A 26645-nucleotide genomic window follows, 5' to 3' on the forward strand; every position below is an offset into this window, starting at 1 on the left:
ACTGAGAGGGGAGAAAGGGGGAGATAAACGGGAGAAACACAGAAGGGAGAGAGGGAGGGGAGAAACACTGAGAGGGGAGAGAGGGGGTAGGAGGGGGAGAAACACTGAGGGGAGAGAGGGAGGAGAGAAACACTGAGATGAGAGAGAGGGGGAGATAGAGGGGAGAAACACTGACAGGGTAGATAGAGGGGGAGGGAAGAAACACTGAGAGGGGAGAGGGAGGGGAGAAACACTGAGAGGGGAGAGAGGGGGTAGGAGGGGGGAGAAACACTGAGAGGGGAGAGAGAGGGGGGAGATTCACTGAGAGGGGAGAGAGGGGGAGATAAAGGGGAGAAACACTGAGAGGGGAGAGAGGGGGTAGGAGGGGGGAGATAGGGGAGAGAAAGGATCAACTCTGCAAGGGGAGACAGACTTGTCTCAGTGATTTATTTCAGATGCTAAAGCCCTCAAGGAGAGTGTTGTCAATCCCTGTGGTGGCACCGTGGGGTCACATCAAACCACTAGACTGGAAAACACCCAGACAGTGGTTTATACATTCAGCAGTCAAAATGTTTGTGGCTGGAGACAGGATGGTTGCATGGGACTTAATAACAGGCAAATAGGGGATGGTTGGCTGGGGGGGATGGTTGGGTGGCTGTGTGGCTGGTTGGGTGGCTGATTGGTTGGGTGGCTGGCGGCTGGGCTTCTGGGTGTCTGTTGATTGGGTGGCTGGCGGCTGGGTGGCTGTTGATTGGGTGGCTGGCGGCTGGGTGGCAGGGTGGCTGATTTTTATTTTATTGAAATATACTTAAATCATAATTCATTAATATATTTTCAATATATTAAAAATGATCTAAATTGGAACAATTTTGAATACATTTAATGTACATTTTATTAGTATTTTATCAGCATTTAATTATGTCAAATACCTTTAGAAAGATATAAATTGGGACACTTTTTTTGTACTGATGTATATTCTTAGTAAAACAAATATACACCTTAAGTACATTTTATACTTATTGTCATAAATTAGAATTATCCTAAAATGTTATTTGAATTCCTGCATTTTGTCGGAGTCTGCACCTCAGGAGGGGGGTACTGTCACGTTCTGACCATAGTTCTTGTGTGTTTTGCTTGTTTTAGTGTTGGTCAGGACGTGAGCTGGGTGGGCATTCTATGTTGTGTGTCTAGTTTGTCTGTTTCTATGTTTGGCCTGATATGGTTCTCAATCACAGGCAGGTGTTTTGTGTTGTCTCTGATTGGGAATCATATTTAGGTGGCTTGTTTTGTGTTGGGGTTTGTGGGTGGTTGTTTCCTGTCTTTGTGTTTTCTCTGCACCAGCTAGGACTGTATCGGTTTGCCACATTTTGTTATTTTGTATTCGTTGTAAGTGTTCACTGTTTTTCGTCTATTAAACATGTTGAGCACTGGCTACGCTGCGTGTTGGTCCGATCCCTGCTACACCTTCTCTTCTCTTGAAGAGGAGGAAGGCTGCCATTACACATTTTCAAATATACTTTAAAAAACACACTTCTAATCATTAAATGTATTAGCTATTGACCATGTAAAGTTAGCCTTGATTGACCAAGGCATCTTCTCAGCCAATGTTACGTAATTTAGTTTGAAAATGAACATCAATACATTTGAAAAAATACATTTGAAAAAGCTAAATAAGAGGAACAAACCTGGGGAATATGCAAATTTGTGTGCACATGCGTTTTTAAAAGACTACTTTAAATATATTGTATAGGGCTGTCGGCAACTTCCGGTGAAATTGGAGGGTGTGCAATTCAAATCATAAAAATTATAGATATTAAACATTTAGGTACATACAAGTGTCTTACATTGGTTAAAAGCCTCAAGTATTGTTCATCTAACCGCATTGTCCGATTTACAAAAGGCTTTACAGTGAGAACATGCCATGCGATTGTTCGAGGACGGCACCCCACATCAAAATATTTATCCACCAGCACAGGTTTCATAAATTCACAAATAGCGATTAAATATTCACTTACTTTTTGGAAATCTTCCTCTGATTTGTCATCCAAAGGGTCCCAGCTACAACATGTAGTGTCGTTTTGTTAGATAAAACCCTTCTTTATATCCCAAAAAGTCTGTTTAGTTGGCGCCATCGATTTGAGTAATTCACCTGTTCAACATGTAGAGAAAGGAATCCAAAAAGTTACAGCTAAACTGTGTTTCAACAAGTCAAAATACGTTTCTATTTAATCCATCCTTAATCCTAAAATATAATTAAACTATAATATTTCATACGGAAAGTAGTATGTTCAATAGGAAAGCCATATTATTTCCAAGTCTGTATCACTGTGGTAAAACTCAAAATTCTTCCTCGTTTGGGAAGAAACAAGCCTGAAACCTTGAACAAAGACTGTTGACATCTAGTGGAAGCCATAGGAATTGCAATCTGGGAGCTGGATTTGGATATGCCCCTATACTTTCCATTGTATGAGCATGGGCTCTCAAAAAAAACATTCTGGTTGGTTTTTCTTTGGATTTTCTCCTACTATATCTATTGTGTTATAGTCTCCTACATTGTTTTAATATTTCTACAAACGTCAAAGTGTCTTCTTTCGAATGGTACCAATTATATGCATATCCTGGCTGCAAGGCTTGAGCAACAGGCAGTTTACTTTGGGCACGTCAGTCAGACAGGAAGTGGAGAAAAATAGACCCTAGCCTGATTACGTTTTAAGTTAAATATAATTTTTTGAAAGTATGCTTAAGTATATTTTCTTGACATATGACAAAGTATACTCTCAGGAAGCATGTTTGTCAGCTGTGCAATAAACAATCATGAATGTCAACTTTTTCTGCACTGCTCTGAACAGGAATTAAGAAAACAAAACTCATTATTGAAACTACAGTGTAGTAATCATACCCCTTGGATTTATTCACATTTTGTTATAAAACAGTGGGATAAAAATGTGTTTAATTGTGCTTTCTTTTTGTCAACAATCTACACAAAATACTCTAATGTCCAAGTGGAAGATTTCTGTTTATTTATTATTTTAAGATTGATACAGTGAGGGAAAAAAGTATTTGATCCCCTGCTGATTTTGTACGTTTGCCCACTGACAAAGAAATTATCAGTCTATAATTTTAATGGTAGGTTTATTTGAACAGTGAGAGACAGAATAACAACAAAAATATCCAGAAAAATGCATGTCAAAAATGTTATAAATTGATTTGCATTTTAATGAGGGAAATAAGTATTTGACCCCTTCTCAATCAAAAAAGATTTCTGGCTCCCAGGTGTCTTTCATACAGGTAACGAACGGAGATTAGGAGCACACTCTTAAAGGGAGTGCTCCTAATCTCAGTTTCTTACCTGTATAAAATATACCTGTCCACAGAAGCAATCAATCAATCAAATTCCAAACTCTCCACCATGGCCAAGACCAAAGAGCTCTCCAAGGATGTCAGGGACAAGATTGTAGACCTACACAAGGCTGGAATGGGCTACAAGACCATCGCCAAGCAGCTTGGTGAGAAGGTGACAACAGTTTCTGTGATTATTCGCAAATGGAAGAAACACAAAAGAACTGTCAATCTCCCTCAGCCTGGGGCTCCATGCAAGATCTCACCTCGTGGAGTTGCAATGATCATGAGAACGGTGAGGAACCAGCCCAGAACTACACAGGAGGATCTTGTCAATGATCTCAAGGCAGCTGGGACCATAGTCATCAAGAAAACAATTGGTAACACACTATGCCGTGAAGGACTGAAATCCTGCAGCGCCCGCAAGGTCCCCCTGCTCAAGAAAGCACATATACATGCCCGTCTGAAGTTTGCCAATGAACATCTGAATGATTCAGAGGACAACTGGGTGAACGTGTTGTGGTCAGATGAGACCAAAATTGAGTTATTTGGCATCAACCCAACTTGCCGTGTTTGGAGGAGGAGGAATGCTGCCTATGACCCCAAGAAACCATCCCCACCGTCAAACATGGAGGTGGAAACATTATGCTTTGGGGGTGTTTTTCTGCTAAAGGGACAGGACAACTTCACCGCATCAAAGGGACGATGGACGGGGCCATGTACCGTCAAATCTTGGGTGAAAACCTCCTTCCCTCAGCCAGGGTATTGAAAATGGGTCGTGGATGGGTATTCCAGCATGACAATGACCCAAAACACACGGCCAAGGCAACAAAGGAGTGGCTCAAGAAGAAGCACATTAAGGTCCTGGAGTGGCCTAGCCAGTCTCCAGACCTTAATCCCATAGAAAATCTGTGGAGAGAGCTGAAGGTTCGAGTTGCCAAACGTCAGCCTCGAAACCTTAATGACTTGAAGAAGATCTGCAAAGAGGAGTGGGACAAAATCCCTCCTGAGATGTGTGCAAACCTGGTGGCCAACTACAAGAAACGTCTGACCTCTGTGATTGCCAACAAGGGTTTTGCCACCAAGTACTAAGTCATGTTTTGCAGAGGGGTCAAATACTTATTTCCCTCATTAAAATGCAAATCAATTCATAACATTTTTGACATGCGTTTTTCTGGATTTCTTTGTTGATATTCTGTCTCTCACTGTTCAAATAAACCTACCATTAAAATTATAGACTGATCATTTCTTTGTCAGTGGGCAAACGTACAAAATCAGCAGGGGATCAAATACTTTTTTCCCTCACTGTAGATATGAATTCTGTTTATTTATTATTTTAAGATTGATAGATATGAATTCTGTTTATTTATTATTTTAAGATTGATAGATATGAAATAACTAAAATACAGTTGTTGCGTAAGTATCCAGCTTCCTGACTTAATACATGAAACGCCGTTAGCAGTGATTACAGAGGTGAGTCTTCTTGGGTAAGTCACTAAGAGCTTTATACACCTGGACTTAATACATGCTGGAAACGCCGTTAGCAGTGATTACAGAGGTGAGTCTTCTTGGGTAAGTCACTAAGAGCTTTATACACCTGGACTTAATACATGCTGGAAACGCCGTTAGCAGTGATTACAGAGGTGAGTCTTCTTGGGTAAGTCACTAAGAGCTTTATACACCTGGACTTAATACATGCTGGAAACGCCGTTAGCAGTGATTACAGAGGTGAGTCTTCTTGGGTAAGTCACTAAGAGCTTTATACACCTGGACTTAATACATGAAACCCCGTTAGCAGTGATTACAGCGGTGAGTCTTCTTGGGTAAGTCACTAAGAGCTTTATACACCTGGACTTAATACATGCTGGAAACGCCGTTAGCAGTGATTACAGAGGTGAGTCTTCTTGGGTAAGTCACTAAGAGCTTTATATACCTGGACTTAATACATGCTGGAAACGCCGTTAGCAGTGATTACAGAGGTGAGTCTTCTTGGGTAAGTCACTAAGAGCTTTATACACCTGGACTTAATACATGCTGGAAACGCCGTTAGCAGTGATTACAGAGGTGAGTCTTCTTGGGTAAGTCACTAAGAGCTTTATACACCTGGACTTAATACATGCTGGAAACGCCGTTAGCAGTGATTACAGCGGTGAGTCTTCTTGGGTAAGTCACTAAGAGCTTTATACACCTGGACTTAATACATGCTGGAAACGCCGTTAGCAGTGATTACAGAGGTGAGTCTTCTTGGGTAAGTCACTAAGAGCTTTATACACCTGAATTGTGCAATGTTAGCCTATTATTATTTTCAGAATTCTTCAAGCTCTGTCAAGATGTTGGTGCACATGGCTACACAGCCATTTTCAAATCTTGCCGTAGATTTTCAAGCAGATTTAAGTTAAAACTGTAACTTGGTCACTCAGGAACATTCATTGTCTTCTTGGTAAGCAACTACAGTGTTAAATCAAATCAAATCAAATGTTATATGTCACATACACATGGTTAGCAGATGTTAATGCGAGTGTAGCGAAATGCTTGTACTTCTAGTTCCGACCATGCAGTAATATCTAACAAGCAATCTAATAATTTCACAACAACTACTTATACACACAAGTGTAAAGGAATGAGTTAGAATATGTACATAAAAATATATGGATGAGCGATGGCCGAACAGCATACGCAAGATGCAGTAGATGGTATAGAGTACAGTATATACATATGATATGAGTAATGTAGGGTATGTAAACATTATACAAAGTGGTATTGTTTAAAGTGACTGCTGATACATTTATTACATGCAATGTTTCAGTATTAAAGTCGCTAGATTTGAGTCAGTATGTTGGCAGCGCCACTAAATGTTAGTGATGGCTGTATAACAGTCTGATGGCCTTGAAATAGAAGCTGTTTTTCAGTCTCTCGGTCCCAGCTTTGATGCACCTGTACTGACCTCGCCGTCTGGATGATAGCAGGGTGAACAGGCATTTCAGGTGGTTGTTGTCCTTGATGATCTTTTTGGCCTTCCTGTGACATCGGGTGGTGTAGGTGTCCTGGAGGGCAGGTAGTTTGCCCCCGGTGATGTGTTGTGCAGACCGCACTACCCTCTGGAGAGCCTTACGGTTGTGGGCGGAGCAGTTGCCGTACCAGGCGGTGATACAGCCCGACAGGATGCTCTCGATTGTGCATCTGTAAAAGTTTGTGAGTGCTTTTGGTGACAAGCCGAATTTCTACAGCCTCCTGAGGTTGAAAAGGCGCTGCTGCGCCTTCTCCACCACGCTGTCTGTGTGGGTGGACCAATTCAGTTTGTCCGTGATGTGTACGCCGAGGAATTTAAAACTTTCCGACCTTCTGCTGCTCCCTCTGCTGTTTCCTGAAGTCCACGATCATCTCCTTTGTTTTGTTGACCATGAGGTTATTTTCCTGACACCACACTCAGTGCCCTCACCTCCTCCCTGTAGGCTGTTTCATCGTTGTTGGTAATCAAGCCTACCACTGTTGTGATGATTGAGCTGGAGGCTCGCAGTCGTTGGTGAACAGGGAATACAGGAGAGGGCTGAGAATGCACCCTTGTGAGGCCCCAGTGTTGAGGATCAGCGGGGTGGAGATGTTGTTGCCTACCCTCACCACCTGGGGGCGGCCCGTCAGGAAGTCCAGGACCCAGTTGCACAGGGCGGGGTTCAGACCGAGGGTCTCGAGCTTAATGACGAGTTTGGAGGGTACTATGGTGTAAAATGCTGAGCTGTAGTCGATGAACAGCATTCTCACATAGGTATTCCTCTTGTCCAGATGGGTTAGGGCAGTGTGCAGTGTGGTTGCGATTGCGTCGTCTGTGGACCTATTGGGGCGGTAAGCAAATTGGAGTGGTTCTAGGGTGTCAGGTAGGGTGGAGGTGATATGGTCCTTGACTAGTCTCTCAAAGCACTTCATGATGATGGAAGTGAGTGCTACGGGGCGATAGTCATTTAGCTCAGTTACCTTAGCTTTCTTGGGAACAGGAACAACGGTGGCCCTCTTGAAGCATGTAGGAACAGCTGACTGGAATAAGGATTGATTGAGTATGTCCGTAAACACACCAGCCAGCTGGTCTGCGCATGCTCTGAGAACGCGGCTTGGGATGTCGTCTGGGCCGGCAGCCTTGCGAGGGTTAACATGTTTAAATGTTTTACTCACGTTGGCTGCAGTGAAGGAGAGCCCGCACGTTTTGGTAGCAGGCCGAATCGGTGGCACTGTATTGTCCTCAAAGCAAGCAAAGAAGTTGTTTAGTTTGTCTGGGATCAAGACATCGGGGTCCGCGGCGGGGCTGGTTTTCTTTTTGTAGTCCGTGATTGACTGTAGACACTGCCACATACCTCTTGTGTCTGAGCTGTTGAATTGCAACTCTACTTTGTCTCTATATTGACGCCTAGCTTGTTTGATAGCCTTGCGGAGGGAATAGCTACACTGTTTGTATTCGGTCGTGTTTCCGGTCACCTTGCCCTGGTTAAAAGCAGTGGTTCGCGCTTTCAGTTTCGTGCGAATGCTGCCATCAATCCACGGTTTCTGGTTGGATAAGGTTTTAATAGTCGCTGTGGGTACAACATCACCGATGTAGATGTGGCCTTGTGTTGTAGGTTATTTTTCTGCTGAATGGTGAATTCCTCGCCCAGTGTTTGTTGTAAATTAGACTGAAGCAGGTTTTCCACCAGAATTTTGCCTGTGCTTAGCTCCAACCCGTTTCTTTTATCCAGAAAAACTCCCGTATTTGCCGATGACAAGCATACCCATACCATGATGCAGACACCACCATGCTTGAAGAAAGGCAGCAGTTACTTTGTGGTATGTTGGATTTGCCCCAAACAGGCTTTGCAAGTTTTCGGGCAGTATTACTTTAGTCCCTTATTCCATACAATATGTATATTTTGGAATATTTTTATTCTGTAAATGTTTTATTTTATTCACTCTGTCATTGAAATCCTTATTGTGGAGTCACTACAATGTTGTTGATCCATCCTCAGTTTTCTCCCATCACAGCCATTGAACTTTGTAACTGTTTTAACCATCACTAATGGCCTCATGATAACATCCCTGAGCAGTTTCATTCCTGTCCTGCAGCTCAGTTCAGAAGGACAACAGTATCTTTGATGTGTCTGGGTCGTTTAATACATTAATCATGCTTGACCATGATAATGCTTAAAGATGTATTTGATTGTCTGATTTTATATTGTTACTCATCTACCAATCACTGCCCTTTTTAATGAGGCTTTCGAAAGGCTCCCTGGTCTTTGTAGTCGAATCTTGAACATGAACACTCATGACATCCTCTTGAAGCACGGCTCTCCATCTTCACCTCTCCCAAGTCCATACGGGAGTTTCAGTGATGGGACAAGACTGTAACTACCAATTGGATACCACAAAATTGAGGATAGAAAAAAAAGTGTGGCTGGGTGGCTACTGGCTGGGTGGTGGCTGGGGTCTGGTGGCTTGGGGTATGGGGGCTGGTTGCTGGGTGGCTGTTGGCTGCTGGCTTGGGTGCTGGGTGGCTGGGGGTAAGTAGGAGGAAAAGTGCTAGATGTATCTGAGATACTCTCTCTCTCCTCTTGATCCTTAACAATGTGTCATCATCATCATGAGTGTTCATGTCAACAACATCAATCACTGTCTTTGAATGTTGCATCCATACATTCATGTTGCTCACAGCCTTTTCAAAGTAGGGAGATGTGATAATTTATTGGTGAATAGGGGGAATTCATTGCTGGAGAACATCACTTAAAAACCACTCAACACCAAGATGAGCAATCAACACCAAGATGAATACTAATCTCAAAAAATGTCTTAAAGGGCGAATGCACTTCTGTATTTGTCATAATTTGAGATTTAGTTAATTAAGAAATGCTAGTGGCCATGACTGAATTGAAATGTGAGTTGGTTTCAGGGTGCGACTCTTGTGTTCTCAGGTGGGAAGAGAAAGACAAATGATTAGCTTCAGCCAGCTGGTGTGTGACCGTGGCAAAGTTGGTTTACTTTGGATAGCCTATCTAGTTAGGGGCTGTCAATAAATTACACAATGTAAATGAGACAATAGTTTCAATATTTGTATATGCATTTCTAAAATGTATAGGCGTTTGAGGTTTTTAAGTTATATTTGGAGCTAGTAGAAAGAAGAGGAAGGGAAGCGCTACTAAGGTACAGAATAGTACATTTTGGTAGATAGAAGGTGCTCTTTGGTAAAAGGGGTCAATTGGTCATCAAAAAGAAAGGAGGACCAAGGCACTCTTCATATAATGAATTAAAATGCCTTTATTAGTATGGCATGTTCAATAGAAACAAAGTTGTTTAAAAACCGACGCGTTTCGGCTGCATGGCCTTCGTCAGGGAGTACAAAGAAATAATACAATGTTCTCTTTGAAACAGCTTTTCCAATTAGCCCTAATTGGAAGAGGGAGTGGTTACAGAACTGATTGGACACACCTAGTGAGCAATAATATACACATTAAAAGGTGAAATACTGTAGCTATGTTATCATAAAAATACAACTCCAAGCTAGAAGTATCAGAACACTAAAAGGTAGTTCTAACCTTAAATATGACTGGGAGAAGTGTCAAGAATAAGAAAGCAATATATTCCATAGAACACAGCAAAACATGAACAACAGCAGTCTATACATGGCTGTACAACAACAGTCTATACATGGCTGTACAACAGCAGTCTATACTGAGGTCAGCTATGTTTAGACTGTTGTTTTTCATGTTTTGCTGTGTTCTAGTGTACTATGGAATATATTGCTTTCTTATTCTTGACACTTCATAAAGGCCCATTATCAGCAATCATCAAACCTGTGTTCCAAAGGCACGTTGTGTTAGCTAATCCAAGTTTATCACTTTAAAAGGACTAATTGATCATTAGAAAACCCTTTTGAAATCATGTTAGCACAGCTGAAAACCGTTGTTCTGATTAAAGAAGCAATAAAACTGGCCTTCTTTAGACTAGTTGAGTATCTGGAGTATCAGCATTAGTGGGTTTGATTACGATTTCTTGAAAGCGATTTCTTCTGAAACTCGTCCGTCTATATTGTTCTATATCTATATATTGTTCTGAGAAATTAAGGCTATTCTATGCAAGAAATTGCCAAGAAACTGAAAATCTCATACAACATTGTGTACCACTCCCTTCACAGAACAGTGCAAACTGTCTCTAACCAGAATAGGAAGAGGAGTGGGAAGCCCCGGTGAGCAAGAGGACAAGTACATTAGACATTACATGTCTAGTTTGAGAAACAGACGCCTCACAAGTCCACAACTGGCAGCTTCATTAAATAGTACCCGCAAAATACCAGCCTCAACATCAACAGTGAAGAGGCGACTCCGGGATGCTGGACTTCGAGGCAGAGTTCTTCTGTCCAGTGTCTGTGTTCTATTGCCCATCTTAATCTTCTTTTTTGAGATATGGCTTTTTCTCTGCAACTCTGCTTAGAAGTAGCATGTCATTATACAGTGCTTTGCAAAATTATTCATCCCCTTTGGCACTTTTCCTATTTTGTTGCTTTACAACCTGTAATTTAAATCGATTTTTATTTTTATTTAATGTAATGGGCATACACAAAATAGTGAAATGAAAAAAATTACTTGTTTCAGAAAATTCAAAAAAATTCTAAACGGAAAATTTGTGTGTGCATATGTATTCACCCCCTTTGCTACGCAGCCTCTAATTAAGATCTGATGCAACCAATTATCTTCAGAGGTCATATAATTAGTTAAATAAAGTCCACCTGTGTGCAATCTAAGTGTCACATGATCTGTCTGTCACATGATCTCTGTTCTGAAAGGCCCCAGAGTCTGCAACACCACTAAGCAAGGGGCACCAGCAAGCAAGTGGCAGCATAAAGACCAAGGAGCTCTCCAAACAGGTCAGGGACAAAGTTGTGGAGAAGTACAGATCAGGGATGGGTTATAAAAAAAAATCGGAAACTTTGAACATCCCATGGAGCATCTTGAAATCCATTATTAAAAAATGGAAAGAATATGGCACCACAACAAACCTGCCAAGAGAGGGCCGCTCACCAAAACTCATGAACCAAGCAAGGAGGGCATTAAAACTTCATAGGGATAGGGGGCAGTGTTTCCACTTTGAACAAATTGCGTGCCCAAACTAAATTTCCTCCTACTCTGTCCCAGAAGGTAATACATGCATATTATTATTACTATTGTATAGAAAACACTCTGAAGTTTCTAAAACTGTTTGAATTATTTCTGTAAGTATAACAGAACTCATTTGGCAGACAAAAACCTGAGAAGAGGTCAAAACAGGAAATGAGAAGTCGATTTTCAAAACAGTGTCAAATGGTACCCTGTCTAGATATGGCTGAACAAACACTGCCTAGGGCTTCCACTAGATGTCGTCGTCTTTCGATTTTAGTCTTATTATTCTACTATAAAGGAGGGGCTCATGGGAGCTGTTCTAGTGAGTGGTCGTCAGAATTCTCAGTCTGGATTTGCGCGCGAGGGAGAGAGAGAGCTCTCGTGCCAATGCTCTTTCTTCAGACAATGAAATTCTCCGGTTGGATCCTTATTGATGATTAATGTAAAACACATACTAAATATGGATTGCAAACATCATTTTTACATTTAAGTCATTTAGCAGACGCTCTTATCCAGAGCGACTTACAAATTGGTGCATTCACCTGATGATATCCAGTGGAACAACCACTTTACAATAGTGCATCTAACTCTTTTAAGGGGGGGGGGGGGGTTAGAAGGATTACTTTATCCTATCCTAGGTATTCCTTAAAGAGGTGGGGTTTCAGGTGTCTCCGGAAGGTGGTGATTGACTCCGCTGACCTGGCGTCGTGAGGGAGTTTGTTCCACCATTGGGGTGCCAGAGCAGCGAACAGTTTTGACTGGGCTGAGCGGGAACTGTACTTCCTCAGAGGTAGGGAGGCGAGCAGGCCAGAGGTGGATGAGCGCAGTGCCCTTGTTTGGGTGTAGGGCCTGATCAGAGCCTGAAGGTACGGAGGTGCCGTTCCCCTCACAGCTCCGTAGGCAAGCACCATGGTCTTGTAGCGGATGCTACAACCTGTAACGGAACTTTTTGAGTTTTTGTCTGGATGGATTGTTCGTGCGTCATGAAATGGATTCCTGGGATGAACATGCTAACAACAAGTGGCTAAATGATGGGCTTTATGGAACTTTTCAGTCATTTATTGTCGATCTGGTAATCCTGGGAGTGCCTTCTGAGGAAGTTATTCGAAGGTAAGTGCATATTTATAGTGTTTTTGTAGCTTTTGTTGACACCAAAATGGCGATTATTTCTTTGGCTGTATTAGTATTAGTATTTCTGCAAAATCACCAGATGTTTTGGAATCAAAACATTACTGCATGTAACGCGCCAATGTAAACTGAGATTTTTTAAATATATATATATGCACATTATCGAACAAAACATAAATGTATTGTGTAACAAGATGTTATATGACTCATCTGATGAAGAATTTCAAAGGTTAGTGATTAATTCTATCTCTATTTGGAGGTTTTGTGCAAGCTACCTGTGTTGTGAAAGAAATGTCTGTGCTTTTTTGTATTTGGTGGTGAGCTAACATAAATATACGTGGTGTTTTCGCTGTAAAACATTTAAAAAATGTTGGCTGGATTCACAAGATGTTTATCTTTCATTTGCTGTATTAATGTGTGAAAGTTAAATATTTCAAAAAAATATTTTTTGAATTTCGCGCCCTGCCTTTTCAGTGGAATGTGGGGGGGGTTCCGCTAGCGGAACCCCGGGGCTAGACAGGTCAATCAGAGAGGCAACAAAGAGACCAAAGATAACCATGAAGGAGCTGCAAAATTCCACAGCGGAGATTGGAGCATCTGTCCATAGGACCACTTTAAGCTGTAAACTCCCCATAGCTGGGCTTTACGGAAAAGTGTCCGGAAAAAAGCAGAAAGAAAAAAATATGCAAGCATGTTTGTTGTTCGCCAAAAGGCATGTGGGAGACTCCGCTAACATATGGAAGAAGGTACTCTATCATGTTGTTGGGATGTTTTTCATCGGCAGGGACTGGTAAACTGGTCAGAATTGAAAGGAATGACGGATGGCGCTAAATACAGGGACATTCTTGAGGGAAACCTGTTTCAGTCTTTCAGAGATTTGAGACTGGGACGGAGGTTCACCTTCCAGCAGGACAATGACCCTGAGCATACTGCTAAAGCAACACTCGAGTGGTTTAAGTGGAAACATATAAATGTCTTGGAATGGCCTAGTCAAAGCCCAGAACTCAATCCAATTGAGAATCTGTGGTATGACTTAAAGATTGCTGTACACCAGCGGAACCCATCCAACTTGAAGGAGCTGGAGCAGTTTTGCCTTGAAGAATGGGCAAAAATCCCAGTGGCTAGATGTGCCAAGCTTTTAGAGACATACCCCGAGAGACTTGCAGCTGGAATTGTTGCAACAGGTGGCTCTACGAAGTATTGACTTTTGGGGGTGAATAGTTATGCACGATCAAGTTTCTTTTTTTAATCTTTTTTTAAAATTCACAATAAAAAATATTTTGCATCTTCAAAGTGGTAGGCATGTTGTATCTATAAAATGATACAAACCCCTCAAAAATATATTTTAATTCCAGGTTGTTAGGCAACAAAATTGGAAAAATGCCAAGGGGTGAATACTTTCGCAAGACACTGTATGGATGACAGGATGTTCGTGGGTGCAGTGTTGTTCGTCTTTAGTTCTGCTTTTGATATAATTGATCATGAACTGTTGCTCGGTAAACTCAGATGTTATGGGTTTATGTCCTCCACTCTATCCTGGACGGAAAGATCTCTATCCTGAATGGAAAGATCTCTATCCTGGATGGTTAGCTTTCTATCCTGGATGGAAAGATCTCTATCCTGGATGGAAAGATCTCTATCCCGGATGGAAAGATCTCTATCCCGGATGGAAAGATCTCTATTCTGGATGGAAAGATCTCTATCCTGGATGGAAAGATCTCTATCCTGGATGGTTAGCTTTCTATCCTGGATGGAAATATCTCTATCCTGGATGGAAAGATCTCTATCCTGGATGGAAAGATCTCTATCCCGGATGGAAAGATCTCTATGCCGGATGGAAAGATCTCTATCCTGGACGGAAAGATCTCTATCCTGGATAGAAACGTCTTTATCCTGGAAGGAAGGCTCTCTATCCTGGACAAGGCAAAACGTTTTCTCTTAATGGTACTGTAGCTTTCCGGACAGTAAAGATGTACTACGCTGTGTTCCTCGTGGCAGCTGCCTACTTCTCTATCCTTACTAATGATTTACCCTCAGCAATTAACAAAGCAAGAGGGGTTGTGTATGCTGATGACGCTACAATATACAGTATAGCGCTGCATCAGTATATAATGATCTAACACACTTACTGAGCAGAGAATTAAGAATGGTGTCTGAGTGGGTTAATATGAACACATTTGTGTTGAACATTTCTAAAACAACATGTAGTGTATTTGGTCCAAGACATACATGATGCCTGCTGGAGACCCCCTTTAAAATGTATTGATGAATGGGATGCCTGCTGGAGACCCCCTTTAAATGTATTGATGAATGGGATGCCTGCTGGAGACCCCCTTTAAATGTATTGATGAATGGGATGCCTGCTGGAGACCCCCTTTAAATGTATTGATGAATGGGATGCCTGCTGGCGACCCCCTTTAAAATGTATTGATGAATAGGATGCCTGCTGGAGACCCCCTTTAAATGTATTGATGAATGGGATGCCTGCTGGAGACCCCCTTTAAATGTATTGATGAATGGGATGCCTGCTGGCGACCCCCTTTAAAATGTATTGATGAATGGGATGCCTGCTGGAGACCCCCTTTAAAATGTATTGATGAATGGGATGCCTGCTGGAGACCCCCTTTAAATGTGTTGATGAATGGGATGCCTGCTGGAGACCCCCTTTAAAATGTATTGATAAATGGGATGCCTGCTGGAGACCCCCAATACAGTGTGTTGATGAATGGGATGCCTGCTGGAGACCCCCAATACATTGTGTTGATGAATGGGATGCCTGCTGGAGACCCCCAATACAATGTGTTGATGAATGGGATGCCTGCTGGAGACCCCCAATACATTGTGTTGATAAATGGGATGCCTGTAGAGCCAATTAAAATGACTAAACTACTGAGGGTCACATTGGACTACAAAAATGATGTTGGCAAGATTAGCAAATTTAGGCATGACATGCCCGAAACAAATGCTGACACTACACATCCAAGTATATCTAAACAAATTATGAAAAGCAAGAATTGTAATTTTGAATTCCGCAAAGTGAGTGTGGAAGAGGTCTGACGCCTTGAATGGAAAATAACTGATGATAATAGTGGACGATATTGCCACATCTTCAATCTAAACCTACTAGAAAGTGTGTGACCTCAGAACTGGAGGGAAGCTAGTGTCATTCCACTTCCCAAGAATAGTAAAGCCCCCTTTACTGGCTCAAATAGCTGACCAATCAGCCTGTTACCAACCCTTAGTAAACTTCTGGAAAAAATGGTGTTTGGCCAGATACGATGCTATTTCACAGTAAACAAACTGACAACAGACTTTCAGCACGCTTAAAAGGAAGGACATTCAACAAAGCACAGGACTTACACAAATGACTGACGATTGGCTGAGAGAAAATGATGATAAAAATGTATGATTGTGGAGGCTGTTTTGTTAGACTTCAGTATGGCTTTACATCCTCTGCTACATTGTGGATAAAGAGTTACTTGTCTAACAGAACACAGAGGGTGTTCTTTAATGGAACCCTCTCCAACATACTCCAGGTAGAATCAGGAATTCCACAGGGTAGCTGTCTGGTCCATTCATTTTATAAATCTTTACCAACGTCATGCCACTGGCTTTGAGTAAAGCCAGTGTGTCTATGTATGCGGATGACTCAACACTATACACGTCAGCTACTACAGCGACTGAAGTGACTGCAACACATAACAAAGAGCTGCAGTTAGTTTCAGAATGGGTGGCAAGGAATCAGATTGTCCTTAATATTTCAAAAACTAAAAGCATTGTATTTGGGCCAATCATTCACTAAACCCTAAACCTCAACTAAATCTTGGATTGAATAATTTGGAAATTGAGCAAGTTGACGTGACTAAACTGCTTGGAATAACCCTGGATTATAAACTGTCATGGTCAAAACATATTGATATAATAGTAGTTAAGATGGGGAGAAGTCTGTCCATAATAAAGCACTGCTCTACCTTCTTAACAACACTCTCATCAAGGCAGGTCCTACAGGCCCTAATTTTGGCGCACCTTGACTACTGTTCAGTAGTGTGGTCAGGTGCCACAAAGAGGGACTTAGGAAAATTACATTTGGCTCAGAACAGGACAGCACGACTGGCCCTTGGATGTACACAGATAGCTAACATTAATAATATGCATGTCAATCTCTCCTGGATTAAAGTGGAGGAGAGATTGACTGCATCACTACTTGTATTTATGAGAGGTATTGACATGTTGAATTCCCCGAGCTGTCTGTCTAAACTACTGGCACACAGCTCAGACACCCATGCATACCCCATAAGACATGTCACCAGAGATCTGTTTAAACTACTGGCACACAGCTCACACACCAATGGATACCCCATAAGACATGCCACCAGAGGTCTCTTCACAGTCCCCAAGTCCAGAACAGACTATGGTAGGTGCACAGTACTACATAGAGCCATGACTCCATGGAACTCTATTCCACATCAGGTAACTGATGCAGCAGTAGAATCAGATTTAAAAAGCAGGTAAAAATACACCTTATGGAACAGCAGGGAGTGTGAAGAGACACACACATAGGCACAGACACATGCATGCACACACACACACAAGATAACATACGCACTATACACACACGTACACATGTATTTTATATTGTAGATATGTGGTAGTAGAGTAGGGCCCTGAGGACACACAGTGTGCTGTGGATTCTGTAATGATTGTATTGCAATGTTCTTAAAATTGTATAACTAAATTAATTTTGCCAGACCCCAGGAAGAGTAGCTGCTGCCTTGGCAGGAACTAATGGAGATCCACAATAAACCCCAGGAAGAGTAGCTGCTGCCTTGGCAGGAACTAATGGGGATCCATAATAAACCCCAGGAAGAGTAGCTGCTGCCTTGGCTGGAACTAATGGGGATCCATAATAAACCCCAGGAAGAGTAGCTGCTGCCTTGGCAGGAACTAATGGGGATCCATAATAAACCCCAGGAAGAGTAGCTGCTGCCTTGGCAGGAACTAATGGGGATCCATAATAAACCCCGGGAAGAGTAGCTGATGCCTTGGCAGGAACTAATGTGGATCCATAATAAACCCCAGGAAGAGTTGCTGCTGCTTTGGTAGGAACTAATGGGGATCCACAATAAACCCCAGGAAGAGTAGCTGCTGCCTTAGCAGGAACTAATGGGGATCCATAATAAACCCCAGGAAGAGTAGCTGCTGCCTTGGCAGGAACTAATGGGGATCCATAATAAATCCCAGGAAGAGTAGCTGCTGTCTTGGTAGTAACTAATGGGGATCCATAATAAACCCCAGGAAGAGTAGCTGCTGTATTGGTAGTAACTAATGGGGACCCATAATAAACCCCAGGAAGATTAGCTGCTGCTTTGGTAGGAACTAATGCAGATCCATAATAAACCCCAGGAAGAGTAGCTGCTGTCTTGGCAGGAACTAATGGGGCTCCATAATAAACCCCAGGTAGAGTTGCTGCTGCCTTGGCAGGAACTAATGGGGATCCATAATAAACCCCAAGAAGAGTAGCTGCTGCCTTGACAGGAACTAATGGGGATCCATAATAAACCCCAGGAAGAGTAGCTGCTGCCTTGGTAGGAACTAATGGGGATCCATAATAAACCCCAGGAAGAGTAGCTGCTGCCTTGGTAGGAACTAATGGGGATCCATAATAAACCACAGGAAGAGTAGCTGCTGCCTTGGCCGGAACTAACGGGGATCCATAATAAACCCCAGGAAGAGTAGCTGCTGCCTTGGCAGGAACTAATGGGGATCCATAATAAACCCCAGGAAGAGTAGCTGCTGTCTTGGTAGTAACTAATGGGGATCCATAATAAACCCCAGGAAGAGTAGCTGCTGTCTTGGTAGTAACTAATGGGGACCCATAATAAACCCCAGGAAGATTAGCTGCTGCTTTGGTATGAACTAATGCAGATCCATAATAAACCCCAGGAAGAGTAGCTGCTGTCTTGGCAGGAACTAATGGGGATCCATAATAAACCCCAGGAAGAGTAGCTGCTGTCTTGGTAGTAACTAATGGGGATCCATAATAAACCCCAGGTAGAGTTGCTGCTGCGTTGGCAGGAACTAATGGGGATCCATAATAAACCCCAAGAAGAGTAGCTTCTGCCTTGACAGGAACTAATGGGGATCCATAATAAACCCCAGGAAGAGTAGCTGCTGCCTTTGTAGGAACTAATGGGGATCCATAATAAACCCCAGGAGGAGTAGCTGCTGCCTTGGTAGGAACTAATGGGGATCCATAATAAACCACAGGAAGAGTAGCTGCTGCCTTGGCAGGAACTAACGGGGATCCATAATAAACCCCAGGAAGAGTAGCTGCTGCCTTGGCAGGAACTAATGGGGATCCATAATAAACCCCAGGAAGAGTAGCTGCTGCCTTGACAGGAACTAATGGGGATCCATAATAAACCCCAGGAAGAGTAGCTGCTGCCTTGACAGGAACTAATGGGGATCCATAATAAACCCCAGGAAGAGTAGCTGCTGTCTTGGCAGGAACTAATGGGGATCCATAATAAACCCCAGGAAGAGTAGCTGCTGCCTTGGCAGGAACTAATGGGGATCCATAATAAACCCCAGGAAGAGTAGCTGCTGCCTTGGCAGGAACTAATGGGGATCCATAATAAACCCCAGGAAGAGTAGCTGCTGCCTTGGCAGGAACTAACAGGGATCCATAATAAACCCCAGGAAGAGTAGCTGCTGCCTTGGCAGGAACTAATGCAGATCCATAATAAACCCCAGGAAGAGTAGCTGCTGCCTTGGCAGGAACTAATGGGGATCCATAATAAACCCCAGGAAGAGTAGCTGCTGCCTTGGCAGGAACTAATGGGGATCCATAATAAACCCCAGGAAGAGTAGCTGCTGCCTTGGCAGGAACTAATGCAGATCCATAATAAACCCCAGGAAGAGTAGCTGCTGCCTTGGCAGGAACTAATGGGGATCCATAATAAACCCCAGGAAGAGTAGCTGATGCCTTGGTAGGAACTAATGGGGATCCATAATAAACCGCAGGAAGAGTAGCTGCTGCCTTGGCAGGAACTAATGGGGATCCATAACAAATACAATGTTGTCATCGATGTGGCCGGAAGGCGTGCGTTGTCATGAACAATGACCAGAAGCTGCCGTGTGGGGAATCGTAGGTGGCTTCTTTCAGCTCATTGTATTTTCTTCTTGATACCATGTCTAGTTTTGAGGTGTTTTGACTGATGTCATGTCTATGCTAATATGCTAGATAACCAACAACTGTAATGATGTATTTGAGAGACAACAAGTGCTCATTGTGAAAATGTATTTATGTTTTCAATTAACATTGGAGACAATAAACGGTTTCCATGTTGTCAACAATCTCAGCCAACCCGGTCTGTTTCGCCACATAGTTTCTCACGCATCGCTTTTGTTGTGAACCAACCATCTATACTAATCCCTTAAGATACCTCCCACATGACACCCTATTCCCTACATAGTGCACTACTTTACCTTATTAAGATACATCCCACATGACACCCTATTCCCTACATAGTGCACTACTTTACCTTATTAAGATACGTCCCACATGACACCCTATTCCCTACATAGTGCACTACTTTACCTTATTAAGATACATCCCACATGACACCCTATTCCCGATTTATTGAGCCTATAGAGCTCTGGTCAACAGTAGTGCACTATATAGGAAATAGGCAAGCACAGATTGTGATGGAGATGTCGTCCCTTTCCCTCAGATCACCTATCGATTTACATGATAACATACATAGAAAACAAAGCTTTCTCAGGCTAAACAAGTGTGAAATAGCAATTTTCACATCTCTCTCTCTCAAAGTGCCTTCGGGGATGTCATGGGTGCTCTCTGCCTGTCTTGTTTTTGTGCCCATTTTCCCTACATTGGCTGAAAATAATTGCATAAACATCACTGAAGTTGTATTTATAGTCACAGTGGCGTCTTGAGTGCTGCAAACGGCATTTGTCTCAGTGTGGAGGAAGGCTATTACCCCACACATAACTCTAGCAAGGAGGCTGGATCCAAGGCAGCACTGAACGGAGAGCGTTGGTTTCTCTCCAATGAGGAGGGATATTCATGAGGACAGGGATACTTACTGTGAGTTATATCTGGAACAATAGCTCCCTCTCATCTCCCGTTAGTAAGCTGCAACATATCGTCGTCGATGTTACTCCCCGTCTCCTCTCACAAAGGTGACACACACACAGGGACATATTTTATATTCCAGTCTGTGCTAGTGACAGGGACATATTTTATATTCCAGTCTGTGCTAGTGACAGGGACATATTTTATATTCCAGTCTGTGCTAGTGACAGGGACATATTTTATATTCCAGTCTGTCCTAGTGACAGGGACATATTTTATATTCCAGTCTGTCCTAGTGACAGGGACATATTTTATATTCCAGTCTGTGCTAGTGACAGGGACATATTTTATATTCCAGTCTGTGCTAGTGACAGGGACATATTTTATATTCCAGTCTGTGCTAGTGACAGGGACATAATTTATATTCCAGTCTGTGCTAGTGACAGGGACATATTTTATATTCCAGTCTGTCCTAGTGACAGGGACATAATTTATATTCCAGTCTGTCCTAGTGACAGGGACATATTTTATATTCCAGTCTGTCCTAGTGACAGGGACATAATTTATATTCCAGTCTGTCCTAGTGACAGGGACATAATTTATATTCCAGTCTGTCCTAGTGACAGGGACATATTTTATATTCCAGTCTGTCCTAGTGACAGGAACATATGTTATATTCCAGTCTGTCCTAGTGACAGGGACATCATTTATATTCCAGTCTGTCCTAGTGACAGGGACACAAATAATTAATGTAAGTATTTTGTGATTGTCAAAGACTCCAGTCACCCTAGTCATAGACTGTTCTCTCTGCTACCGCACGGCAAGCGGTACCGGAGCGCCAAGTCTAGGTCCAAAAGGCTCCTTAACAGCTTCTACCCCCAAGCCATAAGACTCCTGAACAGGTAATAAAATGGCCACCGGGGCTATTTACATTGACCCCCGTTCTAAATTCGCCAAAACTTGAAGTATACAAGCAGTGGACACTATTTCTGTGCTTATACGACCCATAATGCAATTCTTCAGAATGTGGCTTCATAACATTTTCAAATTTGAAGTAAATGGTCGGGAAAAAGTCTGACGAGAGCGGATACATATTCCTTCCTTTAACTAATTATGACAAATGTTAAGAAAATGTTGAGCATTGTAATAAAGTAATGACTTTTCAAATAAGTTACTTTACACGTTATGTTGGCTGACAATTTGTTACCTAGGCTATCCTAACGACCCGCATAACATTACAGCAGTCTGAACCACTATGTTAGCTAACGTAATATTAGTTACTAATACATTGGACTTGCCAGTATATTAACTCTATGCTATCTATCTAACTAGCCAACGTTTATTGACTTGATTATTCACGTCATTCTTAGTTTAGCCAAATGATATAGTCGTTGTGCGTTCTCAGTGGACATTGTTAATTCACTTTGGCCATCTACTCCGATTTCAGAACTCTCGTCTGATTGTGCCAGAGCGCAGAATAACTTGAATTTATGAATTTATGAATTTACAAACGCTCAACACCCGTTGAATACGGCCAGTGTCAGTAAATGTCGTCAAAAAAAGCATTATTCAGTTGTTGCCAGCAGCACAGTTGCAGTCACCAACGGTCTGGATAACATGAAAACAGCCTAACCAGCTCGGATGAACCCTACTCCTCGGCCACGGCGTCCAGTGTGCCCTCTGAACCTACTCCTCGGCCACGGCGTCCAGTGTGCCCTCTGACCCTACTCCTCGGCCACGGCGTCCAGTGTGCCCTCTGACCCTACACCTCGGCCACAGCGTCCAGTGTGCACTCTGACCCTACTCCTCGGCCACAGCGTCCAGTGTGCCCTCTGACCCTACTCCTCGGCAACATCGTCCAGTGTGCACTCTGACCCTACTCCTCGGCCACAGCGTCCAGTGTGCACTCTGACCCTACTCCTCGGCCACCGCGTCCAGTGTGCACTCTGACCCTACTCCTCGGCCACCGCGTCCAGTGTGCACTCTGACCCTACTCCTCGGCCACAGCGTCCAGTGTGCCCTCTGACCCTACTCCTCGGCCACCGCGTCCAGTGTGCACTCTGACCCTACTCCTCGGCCACCGCGTCCAGTGTGCACTCTGACCCTACTCCTCGGCCACCGCGTCCAGTGTGCACTCTGACCCTACTCCTCGGCCACAGCGTCCAGTGTGCACTCTGACCCTACTCCTCGGCCACCGCGTCCAGTGTGCACTCTGACCCTACTCCTCGGCCACCGCGTCCAGTGTGCACTCTGAACACTCTGTGAGTGAAATGCTCTGAATTTACGAAAGCCCAGAGCGCACTCTGGCACTTCAGATTGAATCTACGAAAACACCTGAAATCGTATGATGTCTAGCTAGTAATTTGTTATGCTACCAAGCTAGCAAGAGGTTGCATAGCAACAGCATCAACTTCCAGGTAGACAGGTGAACTGAAATGATACCGTTCGTCTCCAGTATACTAAAATAAATCATTCATTCACACCTTATTAAAGTAGTCCCACATCTAAAGGTTAAATCATTCATTCACACCTTATTAAAGTAGTCCCACATCGAAAGGTTAAATCATTCATTCACACCTTATTAAAGTAGTCCCACATCTAAAGGTTAAATCATTCATTCACACCTTATTAAAGTAGTCCCACATCTAAAGGTTAAATCATTCATTCACACCTTATTAAAGTAGTCCCACATCGAAAGGTTAAATCATTCATTCACACCTTATTAAAGTAGTCCCACATCTAAAGGTTAAATCATTCATTCACACCTTATTAAAGTAGTCCCACATCTAAAGGTTAAATCATTCATTCACACCTTATTAAAGTAGTCCCACATCTAAAGGTTAAATCATTCATTCACACCTTATTAAAGTAGTCCCACATCTAAAAGTTAAATCATTCATTCACACCTTATTAAAGTAGTCCCACATCGAAAGGTTAAATCATTCATTCACACCTTATTAAAGTAGTCCCACATCTAAAGGTTAAATCATTCATTCACACCTTATTAAAGTAGTCCCACATCTAAAGGTTAAATCATTCATTCACACCTTATTAAAGTAATCCCACATCTAAAGGTTAAATCATTCATTCACACCTTATTAAAGTAGTCCCCCATCTAAAAGTTAAATCATTCATTCACACCTTATTAAAGTAGTCCCCCATCTAAAGGTTAAATCATTCATTCACACCTTATTAAAGTAATCCCACATCTAAAGGTTAAATCATTCATTCACACCTTATTAAAGTAGTCCCCCATCTAAAAGTTAAATCATTCATTCACACCTTATTAAAGTAATCCCACATCTAAAGGTTAAATCATTCATTCACACCTTATTAAAGTAGTCCCCCATCTAAAGGTTAAATCATTCATTCACACCTTATTAAAGTAGTCCCACATCTAAAGGTTAAATCATTCATTCACACCTTATTAAAGTAGTCCCACATCTAAAGGTTAAATCATTCATTCACACCTTATTAAAGTAGTCCCACATCTAAAGTTTAAATCATTAATTCACACCTTATTAAAGTAGTCCCACATCTAAAGGTTAAATCATTCATTCACACCTTATTAAAGTAGTCCCACATCTAAAGGTTAAATCATTCATTCACACCTTATTAAAGTAGTCCCACATCTAAAGGTTAAATCATTCATTCACACCTTATTAAAGTAGTCCCACATCTAAAGGTTAAATCATTCATTCACACCTTATTAAAGTAGTCCCACATCTAAAGTTTAAATCATTCATTCACACCTTATTAAAGTAGTCCCACATCTAAAGGTTAAATCATTCATTCACACCTTATTAAAGTAGTCGCAGTCGCAATTCCGCCTCGCTCCACAGGTAGTTTTACAATTTTCATTCATTTTCATTACAGTACAACGGTTTGATTTGTTTGATCTTAGCTAGCTACATAGCCGTCTTTGTATCAAAGATAATTGTGTAGTTATTGAGGTTATTGAGGTTCGCTAGCCAGCTATTCTCGTCCGAACGTAACAACGTAGTCAATACTGCTAGCTAGCCAGCTAGCCACCGAATAGCAGCACAGCAGCATAGCAGCACTGGAGAAACGATTACATTACAACGGAACGACTTGATTAGTGTAGTGTTAGCTGGCTACACAGTTCTCTTTGCTATCTTTGTATCTAAGATAATCGTGTAGCTTAGAGTTGGTTAGAGTAATTATTCGGTTAACTAGCCAGTTATTTTCGTAACGTAACGTAGTCAACACTGCTAGCTAGCCAGCTAGCCACCGAATAGCAGCATAGCAGCTCTGGAGAAACGATTACATTACAACGGAACGACTTGATTAGTGTAGTGTTAGCTGGCTACATAGTTGTCTTTGCTATCTTTGTATCTAAGATAATTGTGTAGCTTAGAGTTGGTTAGAGTAATCATTCGGTTATCTAGCCAGCTATATTCGGCCACTGCGCTGCCGTCTCCTACCTAGTCAACACTGCTAGCTAACACTGCTAGTTAGCCAACTTCTACCGAATAGCAGCACTGTAGAAACTCACACTACAACTTACATTACAACGGAACGACTTGATTAGCGTAGTGTTAGCTAGCTACATAGTTGTCTTTGCTGTCTTTGTATCCAAGATAATTGTGTAGTTTTTGAGTAATTGTCGAGGTTACCTAGCCAGCTACACGTTCAAACAAAGTCAACAACGCAGCCACTGCTAGCCAGCCTACTTCACCGCCAGCAGTACTATATCATTTTAGTCAATAAGATTTCAGTCAATAAGATTTTATTTTATTTTTGCAACGTAAGCTTAACTTCCTGAACATTCGAGACGTGTAGTCCACTTGTCATTCTAATCTCCTTTGCATTAGCGTAGCCTCTTCTGTAGCCTGTCAACTATGTGTCTGTCTATCCCTCTTCTCTCCTCTCTGCACAGACCATACAAACGCTTCACACCGCGTGGCCGCCGCCATTCTAACCTGGTGGTTCCAGCGCGCACGACCCACGTGGAGTTCCAGGTCTCCGGCAGCCTCTGGAACTGCCGATCTGCGGCCAACAAGGCAGAGTTCATCTCAGCCTATGCGTCCCTCCAGTCCCTCGACTTCTTGGCACTGACGGAAACATGGATTACCACTGACAACACTGCTACTCCTACTGCTCTCGCCTCGTCTGCCCACGTGTTCTCGCACACCCCGAGAGCTTCTGGTCAGCGGGGCGGTGGCACTGGGATCCTCATCTCTCCCAAGTGGACATTCTCTCTTTCTCCCCTGACCCATCTGTCTATCGCCTCCTTTGAATTCCATGCTGTCACAGTTACCAGCCCTTTCAAGCTTAACATCCTTATCATTTATCGCCCTCCAGGTTCCCTTGGAGAGTTCATCAATGAGCTTGACGCCCTGATAAGTTCCTTTCCTGAGGATGGCTCACCTCTCACAGTTCTGGGTGACTTTAACCTCCCCACGTCTACCTTTGACTCATTCCTCTCTGCCTCCTTCTTTCCACTCCTCTCCTCTTTTGACCTCACCCTCTCACCTTCCCCCCCTACTCACAAGGCAGGCAATACGCTTGACCTCATCTTTACAAGATGCTGTTCTTCCACTAATCTCACTGCAACTCCCCTCCAAGTCTCCGACCACTACCTTGTATCCTTTTCCCCTCTCGCTCTCATCTAACACTTCCCACACTGCCCCTACTCGGATGGTATCGCGCCGTCCCAACCTTCGCTCTCTCTCCCCCGCTACTCTCTCCTCTTCCATCCTATCATCTCTTCCCCTCTGCTCAAACCTTCTCCAACCTATCTCCTGATTCTGCCTCCTCAACCCTCCTCTCCTCCCTTTCTGCATCCTTTGACTCTCTATGTCCCCTATCCTCCAGGCCGGCTCGGTCCTCCCCTCCTGCTCCGTGGCTCGACGACTCACTGCGAGCTCACAGAACAGGGCTCCGGGCAGCCGAGCGGAAATGGAGGAAAACTCGCCTCCCTGCGGACCTGGCATCCTTTCACTCCCTCCTCTCTACTTTCTCCTCTTCTGTCT

Source organism: Salvelinus alpinus, chromosome 22, assembly GCF_045679555.1.
Source record: "Salvelinus alpinus chromosome 22, SLU_Salpinus.1, whole genome shotgun sequence".
NCBI lineage: Eukaryota > Metazoa > Chordata > Actinopteri > Salmoniformes > Salmonidae > Salvelinus > Salvelinus alpinus.